The following is a 12,398-nucleotide window of genomic DNA, read 5'->3' as shown; positions in this document are numbered from 1 at the left end:
TTCTATACAGCTTAAAGTTTTAGGTTTAAAGACTTAGGTTAATTAGGTTAACTAGACAGGTTAGAGGCAAGTTATTGTATAACGAAGGTTTGTTCTGTAGACTATCGAAAAAAATATATAGCTTAAAGATGCTAATAATATTGACCTTAAAATGGTTCATAAAAAATTAAAAGCTGCTTTTATTCTAGCCGAAATAAAATAAATAAGACTTTCTTCAGAAGAAAAAATATTATCAGACATACTGTGAACATTTCCTCGCTCTGTTAAACATCATTTGGCAAATATTTAAAAAATAAAAAATAAATTAAAAGGGGGGCTAATAATTCTGATTTCATATCATCCCAGCTAACAATATTACCCCCCACTCCCACCCCACCTATGCAAGGCTAATTGCATAGGAAACAGTGCCAATACCAACACTGTTGAACACAAGCACGTAATTATTCACCGTTAGCGATGCAACTGCTGTTTCAGGGTGGTTCAAATGTGAAAAGCCCTTAATAATGTGTCCTGATTTTAAACATGAACATATGATGTAGTAGAGGAAGGTCTAGAGTGATGTTAAAGGCTCAAAAAAGTTAATTCTGTCATCATTTACTCATCCTCCACTTCAGAATATACACAAATGATACTAATGATGCTGGGGAAAAACAAGCCATTGACTTCCATAGTTCCTATTATGGATGTCAACAATGGCTGCATTGTTTCCAGCATTTTTCACAATATTTTGTTCTGTGTTCAACAGCAGAAAGAAATGAACGCATACAATTTTGGAACCACTTGAGTGTGAGTATATGAAGAACTAGGCCTTAAATAAAGTGACAGGTATTCATTCCTGAGCACATCAGTTCACTGGAAGCCAACACTGAACCTCATAACCACATGCATCAACAAACAGCATGCTGCCATGGTTACAGCAAGACCACTGCAACACAGATGTGAGGTGCGGGTAACATGTCTAAAGTGAGAAGAAAACTAAGAATATCTCATGGCAAAACAGACATTATTTCTATTAAATACACCATGTTGAATTAAATAGGGGCAGAAGTGAAGACTTTATAAATGGAGGGCACAGAGAAACTGTTAATCTTTATATAGGTTTGATTTACATTAGCTTTGGACTGCTGTACCTTTCATTCATTCATTTTCCTTTGGCTTTGTCTCTATTTCAGAGGTCACCACAGCGGGATGAACTGCCAACTATTCCAGCATATGTTTTACACAGCAGATGGGAAACACCCTTACACTCTCACATTCACACACACACACACACACACACACACACACACACACACACACACACACACACACACACACACACACACACACACACACACACACACACACACACACAGTCAATTTAGGTCATCCAATTCACCTATGTGTTTGGACTGTGGAGAAACAGGAGCACCAGAAGGAAACCCACACCAACACGGGGAGAACATGCAAACTCCACACAAAAATGCCAACTGACCCACCAAGGACCTAATCCAGTGACTTTCTTGCTGTGAGGCAACAGTGCTGGCCGCTGAGCCACCGTGCCGCATGTGTTAAAGTAGCAGAGAGAAATGTGATGTCAGCACATTGTTTGCTCCAGCAGACTTTATGCAGCAGCGTCTGAGGTTACAGCAGGAACCCGCGCGAAGAGCAAACTGAAAACCTTAATGGTTGAGGCATATTTATATGAACAAGTTATGAATCAGTACATCAGTCAAAGATATTAAAACATATGTCTTTCCAATAAAGGGACAGTTCACCCAAAAAAATGTAACGTTTACTCACGCTCTAGTGGTGGATCCAAACCTTTATGAATTTATTTTGTTATGTTGAACACAAAAGAAGATATTTTAAAGAATGTTAACAACCGGTAACCATTGACATCCAAAGCATTTGTTTTATAATTCTGAGACACAAGTTTGGCACCATTTTTCTGTTTAGCTTGATGTTTTATTTCCAGATTTACAAAAACCAAATATATTCTGTATTTGCTTTTCTCACTATGAAAGTCTATGGTTACCGATTAAAATTTTTGTTAAAAATATATCTCCCCCCAGGTGTTTCCAAACCTTTCTGATTTTTTTTTTTTTTTTGTAATGTTCAACACAAAAAAAGATATTTTGAAGAATGTTGAAAACCAGTAACCATTGACATCCAAAAGCATTTGTTTTTCCTACTATGGAATCAGAACTATGGAATTAGTTCAGAACTATCCATTTTTATAATCCCAAGACATAAGTTTGGCACCATTTTTCTGTTTAGCTTGATGTTTTATTTCCAGATTTACGAAAACCAAATATATTCTGTATTTGTTTTTCCTACTATGAAAGTCAATGGTTACAGGTTAGTTATATTTTTGTTGAAAATATATCTCTCCCAAGAGTTTCCAAATCAAATGCTGAAAACCGGTAACCACTGACTTCCATTGAAAGAAAAACAAATACTATGGAAGTGAATGGTTAACATTTTCAACCTTTTTCAAAACATCTTTTTTTGTGAATGAAGCAAGTCCTACATTTTTGAAACAAGTAAAGGATGAGTAAATGATGACATCCTTTTCATTTTTGGGTAAACAATCCCTGTATGTATGCATGTGTTCAGTACACACTCTTTATAGGTTGTTTTTGTTTTCTTTTTAAAGTAAAAGTTTTACCAATGCTGCATTTATTGAAAGGGACAGTTCGGCCAAAAATTGTAATCTACTGACTATTTACACTCTTTCAAGTGTTTACACACCATTATGAGTTTGTTTATTCTGTTGAATATAAAATAAGATATTTTGAAGAATGCTGAAAACCGGTAACCATTGACTTCCATAGTATTTGTTTTTCCTACTGTGGAATTAAATAGTAACCAGCATTCTTTAAATGATCTTCTTTTGAGTTCAGTAGAAGGAACACGCTATTAAAGGTTTAAAACTACAATAAATGATGAGGTAATTTACATTTTTGTGTGAACTATCCATTCATATGATTCTGAGACACAAGTTTGTTTTCATATTTTTCAAAAACCAAATATATTCTGTATTTGCTTTTCTTACTATAAAAGTCTATGGTTACCGATTTTAATTTTTGTTGAAAATATATCTCCCCCCAGGTGTTTCCAAACCTTTATGATTTTTTTTTTGTAATGTTGAACACAAAAGAAGATATTTTAAAGAATGTTGAAAACCAATAATCATTGACTTCCAAAGCATTTGTTTTTCCTACTATGGAATCAGAACTATGGAATTAGTTCAGAACTATCCATTTATATAATTCTGAGACACAAGTTTGGCACCATTTTTCTGTTTAGCTTGATGTTTTATTTCCAGATTTACAAAAACCAAATATATTCTGTATTTGTTTTTCCTACTATGAAAGTCAGTGGTTACCGATTTAAATGTTTGTTGAAAATATATCTCCCTCAAGTGTTTCCAAACCTTTATGAATTTCTTTTGTTATGTTGAACACAAAAGAAGATATTTTGAAGAATGTCAGAAACCGGTAACCACTGATTTCCATAGAAATAAAAAGAAATACTATGAAAGTCAGTGGTTTCTGGCATTTTTCAAAACATCTTTTGTGTTCAAAGCCTTAACAGTCTTTGAAACAAGTAAAGGATGAGTAACTGATAACATAATTTAAATTTTTGGGTTAACTGCCCCTGTGTGTATTCAGTACACACACTCTAAAAACATGTTTTTGTTTGCTTTTAAAAGAATTCTTCAATCTTTTACCAATGCTGAATTTATTAAAAGGGACAGTTCACCCCAAAATTAAATTTACTCACTATTTACGCTCAATCAAGTGTTTCTAAATCTTTATGAGTTTAAAAAAAGAAAATGATGTTGAACACAAAAGAATCATTCTGTTACTCGAGGCGGCATTTATTAAATGTAATACATACATAAATGTTAAATAATTATTTATTGAATATTTATTTATTACTTATTGTATGTAGTTTTTGTAAATGTATGTAAATTATGTAAGTATGTACATTATTACTCTAGTCATCATTGCTTTTATTACTATTACAATTATAATAATAATAAAAATAATACTAATAATAATGATAATGATAATAATAACAACAACAATAATAACAACAATAATAATTATTATTATCAGAGTGATTTGTGAAGGATCATGTGACTCTGAAGACTGCAATAATTAAGCTGAAAATTGATCTTTAAAATCACTGGAATAAATGATTAAATTAAATAATAACCACTTTTAAAAAAGGTATTTTATAGTGCAAAAACATTTCACAATTTTACCATTTGTACTGCATTTTTGATTAAATAAATGCAGCAGGAGAAGCTTATTTTAAAACATTTAAAAACCCTACTGACCTCAAACGTTGGACCAGTAGTGTATATGTATGCATGAATTAAATATTTATGTATTACTTATTGTATGTAGTTTTTATGTAAGTATGTGCATTATTACTTAAGTCATTATTGCTTTTATTACTATTACAATAATAATAATAATAATAATAATATTAATAATAACAACAACAATAATTATTATTATTATTATTATTAGAGTGATTTCTGAAGGATCATCTGCCTCTGAAGACTGCTATAATTAAGCTGAAAATTCATTAAAAAAAAACTGGAATAAATGATTAAATTAAATAATAAACTACTTTTAAAAAAGGTATTTTATAGTGCAAAAACATTTCACAATTTTACCATTTGTACTGCATTTTTGATTAAATAAATGCAGCAGGAGAAGCTTATTTTAAAACATCCTACTGACCCCAAACATTTGACCAGTAGTGTATATGTATGCATGTATTAAATATTTATGTATTACTTATTGTATGTAGTTTTTATGTATGTGCATTATTACTTAAGTCATTATTGCTTTTATTACTATTACAATAATAATAATAATAATAATGATAATAATAATATTAATAATAACGACAACAACAATAATAATTATAATTTTTAGAGTGATTTCTGAAGGATCATGTGACTCTGAAGACTGCAATAATGAAGCTAAAAATTAATCTTTAAAATCACCGGAATAAATGATTAAATTAAATAATAAACTACTTTTGAACAGTTATTTTATAGTGTAAAAACTTTTCACAACTTTATAATTTTACTGCATTTTTGATGAAATAAATGCAGCAGGAGAAGCTTCTTTTAAAACATTTAAAAACCCTACTGACCTCAAACATTTGACCAGTAGTGTATATGTATGTATGTCTACGTATGTATGTATATATATTTAATGAATAATAAGCATTAAGAGAAAGATGGATATTTTTATTTATTGAAATAAGCGTCGATTACGGCTTCTTTTTTAAAATGAGCTTTTCAGCAAAGAATATGTAGAACAAGTAGTTAAAAAAAAGCTGAACAAAAATAAAATAAAGTGTTTCTATACAGCAGGCTTACTGAAAACATACGATAAAAACAGTAGTAGACACAGTGACGTGTTGAAGAAAGTGAATACTCACAGTTGCTTCAGTCTGTTTTGGTGAATCTGAACCCTCAGCAGGTGTGTGTGTTTGTTACCCTCCGCTCATCTCTACTCTACTTCTCATCGAGCTCATCTTCATCCGCCGCTCGACACTTTCTCTGTTTGAGTGTGTCACGCACCCTCTGTCTTTTTTCTTTCCCTCTCTTTCGATCCTTCCTGTCGCACCTCCTTCTCTTCCTGTGCAGCAGGCCGCAGATGCACTTTTGACGTGTAGCATCGTCTGACATGCTGTCAGTGTGTGCACAAAACCGCACACACGCAGACAGACAGACATGCAAACGCTTCCACATGCTTTACATGAACTACTGGACTGTGCAAACAACAACACAAAACACATATGAGTCACACAGGAGGACATAAGTGCGAAATTAATAACAGATATACAGAAGTCACGCATGCAAGCGGAAAATGCACCTCATATTAGGCACAAACACTTGATTTAGGCCACTAAATACACACACGTCTCAAGAAAGTGCATATGATGCAGACAGGACAGGAAGTGCTGATTAAAGAACAGGAAGACAACAGAGACTGACAAGAGAGACTAATGTATATTACATGTACTATACATGCATACACTACCTGACAAAAGTCGTATCACCTATTGAAGTTTTAGGAACAGCAAAGAATAACTTAACTTCTAGTTGATCATTTGGTATCAGAAGTGGCTTATATGAAAGGCAAAGGCCTCTAGATTACGCTTATTTTAATAAAATAAAATATGATCATGCCTTAATTATTATTAATTATGCTTATTTATTTTATTAGCACAGTAAGGTGTGACTTTGCTAAGACAAAAGTCTTGTCACTGAACAGAAATAATGTCCAGTATAGAATATAAAGTCCTGCTGCAGTGGAGACAGAATGAATGTTGTGTATGAATTTGGATTCATCTTTAATGCCTCCTCCTTCATCTTACCCCAGACATGCTTAATAGCGTTTATGTCTGGTGACTGGGCTGGCCAATTCTAAAGCAGCTTGGCCTTCTTTGCTTTCAGGAGCTTTGATGTGGAGCCTGAAGTATGAGGAGTGTTATCCTGCTGAAAAATTTGCCCTCTCCTGTGGTTTGTAATGTAATGGGCAGCACAAATGTCTTTATACCTCAGGCTGTTGTTGTTGCTATCCACTCTGCAGATCTCTGGCACGCCCCCATACTGATTGTTACCCCAAACCATGATTTTTCCTTCACCAAACTTGACGGATTTCTATGAGAATCTTGGCTCCATGCTGATTCCAATAGGTCTTCTGCAGTATTTCTGATGATTGGGATGCTGATTGGGAAGCGTGAATCATCTCAGACTGAAGTGGAGACTAACTATTTAGTCTCCACTTCACTTCCTAATCTGCAATTGCCTCTTTGAATATCACACTAACTGTACAAAAAAAAAAAAAAAAAAAAAAAAAAACTACTAACACTTCCCTTCTTAGACTTTACAGACCTGAAACTTGCCTTTAGTACTTATTCATTGTTGCTCTTAGTTGTGTAAATTGCTTCCTTGTCCTCATTTGTAAGTCGCTTTGGATAAAAGCGTCTGCTAAATGACTAAATGTAAATGTAAATGTAAATGAACATGTCAATGAGCTCACTGTACTTAAATGGCCTCCACAGTCACCAGATCTCAATCCAATTAGGCATCTTTGGGATGTGGTGGAACGGGAGATTCACATCACGAATGTGCAGCCGACAAATCTGCAGCAACTACGTGATGCTATCATGTCAATATGGAGCAAAATCTCTGAGGAATACTTCCAGTACCATGTTGAATCTATGCTACGAAGGATTAAGGCAGTTCAGCAAGTTAAAGTGGGGTACAACCCGGTGCTACTAAGGTGTACCTAATAAAGTGGCCAGTAAGTGTATATTTCAATTTAGTTTAAGTTCCTAAATACCTTTTAACCACCTTTTATATATACAACAAACAAGAAGATGATCAACATCAACATAAAAAACACAATTTATTATGATTGTACCATTTCAGAAGGATTCCTCCAACAAATGTACACAAGACTGATCACCACAAATCAATGATGAAACTCTCAATCAATAATCAATCACATAACAAACCCAAAAGCAATCAGTGAGAACATAACATTGGCAAACTGCATTTTAGTTTCAAGAAACAACTCCAGAATACAAAAAAAGACCCTTCAAATTGAACACAACTGAGCACAAGTGTTGCAATTAATCATCTGCATTCTGACTAGAAGACAATCATCAACATTATACCTTGTCGCCTTTATTTCCTGTGTGGGTTTTTTTTTCTCCTCTTTTACAGTTCTCAGAAAATTGCAGAGCGCATTGATCCTTGAACCAGACTTCAGTGACACAACAGTCTATCTAAGATTTAAAGGGGACCTATTAAGCCCCTTTTTATAAGATTTAAAATAAGTCTCTGATGTCCCCAGAGTGTGTGTGTGTGTGTGTGTGTGTGTGTGTGTGTGTAAAGTTTCAGCTCAAAATAACACACAGATAATGTTTTATAGCTCTCTGAAACAGACCTTTTTAGGCTTTGATGGTAATTGTGCTGTTTTGGTGCCTGTCACTTTAAATTCAAATGAGACTGTGGTCTTTTTAAAAGAGGGCAGAGCTACAAATGCCTGTGTGTCAGCATAGTGGCAGATTCAAAGTGAAAAGTGTTTCAGAATAAGGCATTATCTTTAGCAAGTGAAAACTAATGGAGGACGGCTGCTTCTCACTCAGGGCTGTTTATGCTAATGAGGCAGAGATTGTCACTAATGGGTGGGGCTTTCCCTCTCTGATGACACGTACAAAGAGAGAATGTCAGTCAAAGTGTTTCTGCACTTCAGTTTTTATCAAGTGTGGTTATAAAAATAGAATTTATTCATTTTTACCACTAGAAGCTGGATATATTCACACAATTTTGCCACACAACTGTGTTTAAACCCCTTATAAAAGCGATTTTTGCATAATAAATCCTTTTTAATATTAAAGATCAAAGGTCGCTTTAATTTCTAAGGAGATTTTGCTCTTTTTAAAAGAGGGCGGGGCTTAAATGCCTTTGTGTCAGCATAGTGGCAGATTCAAAAACAAAACTATGCTAATGAGGAAGAGATGGTCGTTAGTGGGCGCGGCTTTTCCCTTCAGGACGACACGTACAAATGGAGAATGTCAAAGTGTTTCTGCAGACTGTTTTATCAAGTGTGATTATTAAAACTAAAGGTATTAATTTTACCATTACAGACTGACTATATTCACACACTGTTCTTGTGTTTAAACCCCTTATGAGAGCGATTTTTGCATAATAGCTCCCCTTTAATATTAAAGATCAACACACAATGAATGCGAATGCAAATGAGCCGAGAGAACACTGCTGGGTCAAATATTCACTGATCTGATGACCCTGATAAAACTCTGCAGATGCAAACATGTGATACATGTGAAACAAACACAACGCCTGTGAAAGGAAACGGAAAACCTATATAAAAAGACAGTGAATATAATAGGCAAAAATGTTGAATATAGCATAAAATTTTTTACTAAATTCACCTTTTCCACTGTATTGCTTAAAATAAGCAAATAAACTAAATAATTGACTTTACATTAAAAAGTGAGTAAACCTGTTGCCTTAAAATCAAGCATAATTATAAAAAATTAAGTTAAATCAACTTAGTTACAAGTTACAATGGGTTTACTTCGTTTTTTAAGTCATCTTGTAGCTTTTAAAGGGGACCTATTATGCCCCCTACTACAAGATTTAAAATAAGTCTCTGATGTCCTTAGAGTATTTGTGTGAAGTTTCTGCTCAAAATACCACACAAATAATGTTTTATAACTCTATAAAGTTGCCCATTTTAGGCTTTGATCTAAATTGTGCCGTTTTAGTGACTGTCGCTTTAAATTCTAATGAGATTGTGCTCTTTTCAACAGAGGGGGGGGCTTAAATGCGTTTAGCTGCGTCCCAAATCGCATATGTATGCACTATTCTACGCCATTTTGTAGTGTAAATAGTGTAAGTAGTGCGTTCACACTGAAAACTCTAAAAATAATAAGTGCACTTTAATTACCCGGATGATGCACTCAATCAGCCGCTAAAATGAAGTGTGTAATGATGGACACTACACACACTCAATGACCGCAGGTTTGCTTACGTAGCGAAAGGGGCGGAGCTATCGGGCGCACATGTTGGATAACTTTATTTATTTTGGATAGTGAAAGCAAAATTCTCCTACAAGAGTGATTATAGCACCTCCCGATGGTGAATGCGGCAATACTCACGTCAGGTATTATTTGATAATTCAGTCGTTTATTTCACTGATTTGGCGACCATCAAACGTCATCAGGGAAACGGTTTGAATTTCCGCATAGTAAAAAAACATTAATGTGCCATTTAGGACGAGACTACATACATATACTATGCTGTTGAGTGTGTAAGTGCATAAGTACATAGTGCATGAGTGCATAGTGTATAGTGTGCCATTTGGGACGCAGCTTATGTGTCAGCATAGTGGCAGATTCAAAAACAAAACTATGATAATGAGGAAGAGATGGTCACTAGTGGGCGGGGCTTTTCACCTCTGATGACACGTATAAAGGGAGAATGTTTTTGCAGACTGTTTTTATCAAGTGTGATTAGAAAAAAATAAAATGAATTATTTTACCATTACAGACTGACTATATTCACACACTGCTGCCACACAACTGTTTAAACCCCTTAAAAAATCTCTTTAATAATAAAGACCAACACACAATGCATGAGAATGTAAATGCGCTTAGAGAACACTGCTGGGTCAAACATTCACTGATGACCCTGATACAACAGCTGATAAAACTGCAGATGCAAACATGTGATGCATGTGAAACAAACACAACGCCTGTGAAAAGACACTGAGAACCTATACAAGATGTAAAATAAGTCTCTGATGTCTCTAGAGTGTGTGTGTGTGTGTGTGTGTGTGTGTGTGTGTGTGTGTGTGTGTGTGTGTGTGTGTGTGTGTGTGTGTGTGTGTGAAGTTTCTGCTCAAAATACCACACAAAGTGAAGTTTCATAAACTAATTTCGAGAGGAGCACGTGATAGGATTGAGCACTGCTGGCCACTCATCCGTAATCAGTCACAATCCAATCAGAGTGATCCTAGCTCACTATAAATGGATCATTTTCTCCTTACTGCTCTATCTTCGTTTTGGAAGAATCCCCCCTTCCACCCCCTCTCCTCCTTTTCCCCCCTTTTTTCCAAAAGGGGAGCTTTCGAGACCTACCTGATCTCGGATCCCCTGATATGCTTATTGACCAGGCGGGAGCCCTGAGCTCAAATATCTTCGAGCTCAGGTTTCTCTCCGGGGACAGCATGCCAAACCTGCTTTAAATGCCAAGCATATCTAAGTGGGAACTCTTGAATAATGTTTTATAAAGCTGCCCATTTTAGGCTTTAATCCTAACTGTACCGTTTCGGTGACTGTCGCTTTAAATTCTAATAAAACTAGCTTTTTTTAAAGAGGGCGGGGCTTAAATGCCTATGTGTCAGCATAGTGGCAGATTTAAAAACAAAACTATGCTAATGAGGAAGAGACGGTCACAAGTGGGCGGGGCTTTTCTCCTCTGATGACTGGTACAAAGGGAGAATGTCAAAGTGTTTCTGCAGACTGTTTTATCAAGTGTGATTAAAAAAAATAAAGTTAATTAATTTTAGCATCACAGACTGACTATATTCACACACTGTTCTCGCACCTGTGTTTAAACCCCTTATAGAAGTGCTTTTTGCATAATAGCTCAAGGCAACCTAATGGAAATGGATGAAAATGGTAAACACTAGGACAAAAAATACTGATAAAATTTGTCATCACTTTGCAAAGAACTTAAATCTAATGGAAACATGAACGTGTTTTAATTTTAAACAATGACGACTAAATCAAGATTAAAATGTTACCAACATATTGTGCTTTGAGAGACATAATGCATAACATTTCTGTGTCTCGCCTGTGCCTGTAATGCAAAGTGGTACAATATTTCTACTTAAAAACAACTATTATTGTGTGTTCGGAATAACTTTAACTACTAACCACTAAAACAGCTAGAGCTGAGGAGAAAAATAGTTTGAGAGATCGATTCTGCATCAGGTCTGCATTTTTAAAAGCTAGCATAGAGCACTGTCTGTTGTTGTTAAAAACCAGCCTAGAGCACCATCTGCTTTAAAAAACTAGCCTAGAACGCCATCTGTTGTTAAAACTAGCCTAGAGTGGCATCAGCTGTTAAAAACTAGGCCAGAGTGCCATCTGCTGCTTAAAATTAGTCTAGAGCAGTGGTTCTCAAAGTGGGGGTCGGGACCCCCAGAGGGGTCGCGGGACAATGAAGGGGGGTCCCCTGGTGATTTCCAAAAATCGATTTATTTTTATTAAACCACAAGATTTACCATATTTTATTCATAACCTACTGAAGAGAAAAATATATATACTATATAGTTACTATAATAGCTTATATTTCTTTTGCAGGGGTGCTCAACCCTGTTCCTGGAGATCTACCCTCCTACAGAGTTTAGCTCCAACCCTGATCAAATACATCTGAATCAATTAATAAGGACCTGAACAGCACTTGATAATTACAGGCAGGGCTGCAACTGAAATCTGCAGAAAGGTAGATTTCCAGGAACAGGGCTGAGCACCCCTGTTTTATTGGATTGTGACCCCTGGGGTACATTATATTAAATACACAGCAATAGCATCAGATGCAGCGGATTGATTTTATAGCACCAGGTTGAACTTTCTGGTCCATTTACAGCACTGTATACATTAAAAAAAAAGAAACGAAGAATAGACTTGGGTCTATTGGTGTGTGTGTGCACCATTGCATGCAAGGTTTCTGTATTTATAAGCACCTCAGAGGATATTGGGGGTCGCGAGTCACTGGCATTGTGATTTTGGAGGTCAGGGGCTGAAAAGTTTGGGAACCCCTGGTCTAGAGCACC

At 35.3% G+C, this 12,398-nt stretch overlaps 1 protein-coding gene and 1 long non-coding RNA gene across 2 annotated transcripts in view; both read right to left on the bottom strand.

The window, feature by feature from the left end:
- The window catches only part of nlrc3 (NLR family, CARD domain containing 3), a 30,550-nt gene extending 24,671 nt beyond the window's left edge, over window positions 1-5,879 (bottom strand). The window contains exon 1 of the mRNA XM_087310056.1: window positions 5,455-5,879. The gene's annotated coding sequence lies outside the window, so the exon portion shown is untranslated. The remainder of the gene's footprint in view (window positions 1-5,454) is intronic.
- Window positions 5,880-7,414: 1,535 nt separating this feature from the next.
- LOC147838094 (uncharacterized) lies at window positions 7,415-8,768 on the bottom strand. The gene is made up of 2 exons (XR_015525416.1): window positions 8,244-8,768; window positions 7,415-8,149 (listed from the first exon to the last, which is right to left on the bottom strand). It is a non-coding gene; the product is annotated as an uncharacterized LOC147838094 (long non-coding RNA).
- Window positions 8,769-12,398: the final 3,630 nt, after the last annotated feature.

Source organism: Danio rerio, chromosome 24, assembly GCF_052040795.2.
Source record: "Danio rerio strain M-AB ecotype USA chromosome 24, GRCz13ab, whole genome shotgun sequence".
Taxonomy (NCBI): domain Eukaryota; kingdom Metazoa; phylum Chordata; class Actinopteri; order Cypriniformes; family Danionidae; genus Danio; species Danio rerio.
This window is presented reverse-complemented; position numbering and strand designations above follow the sequence as displayed.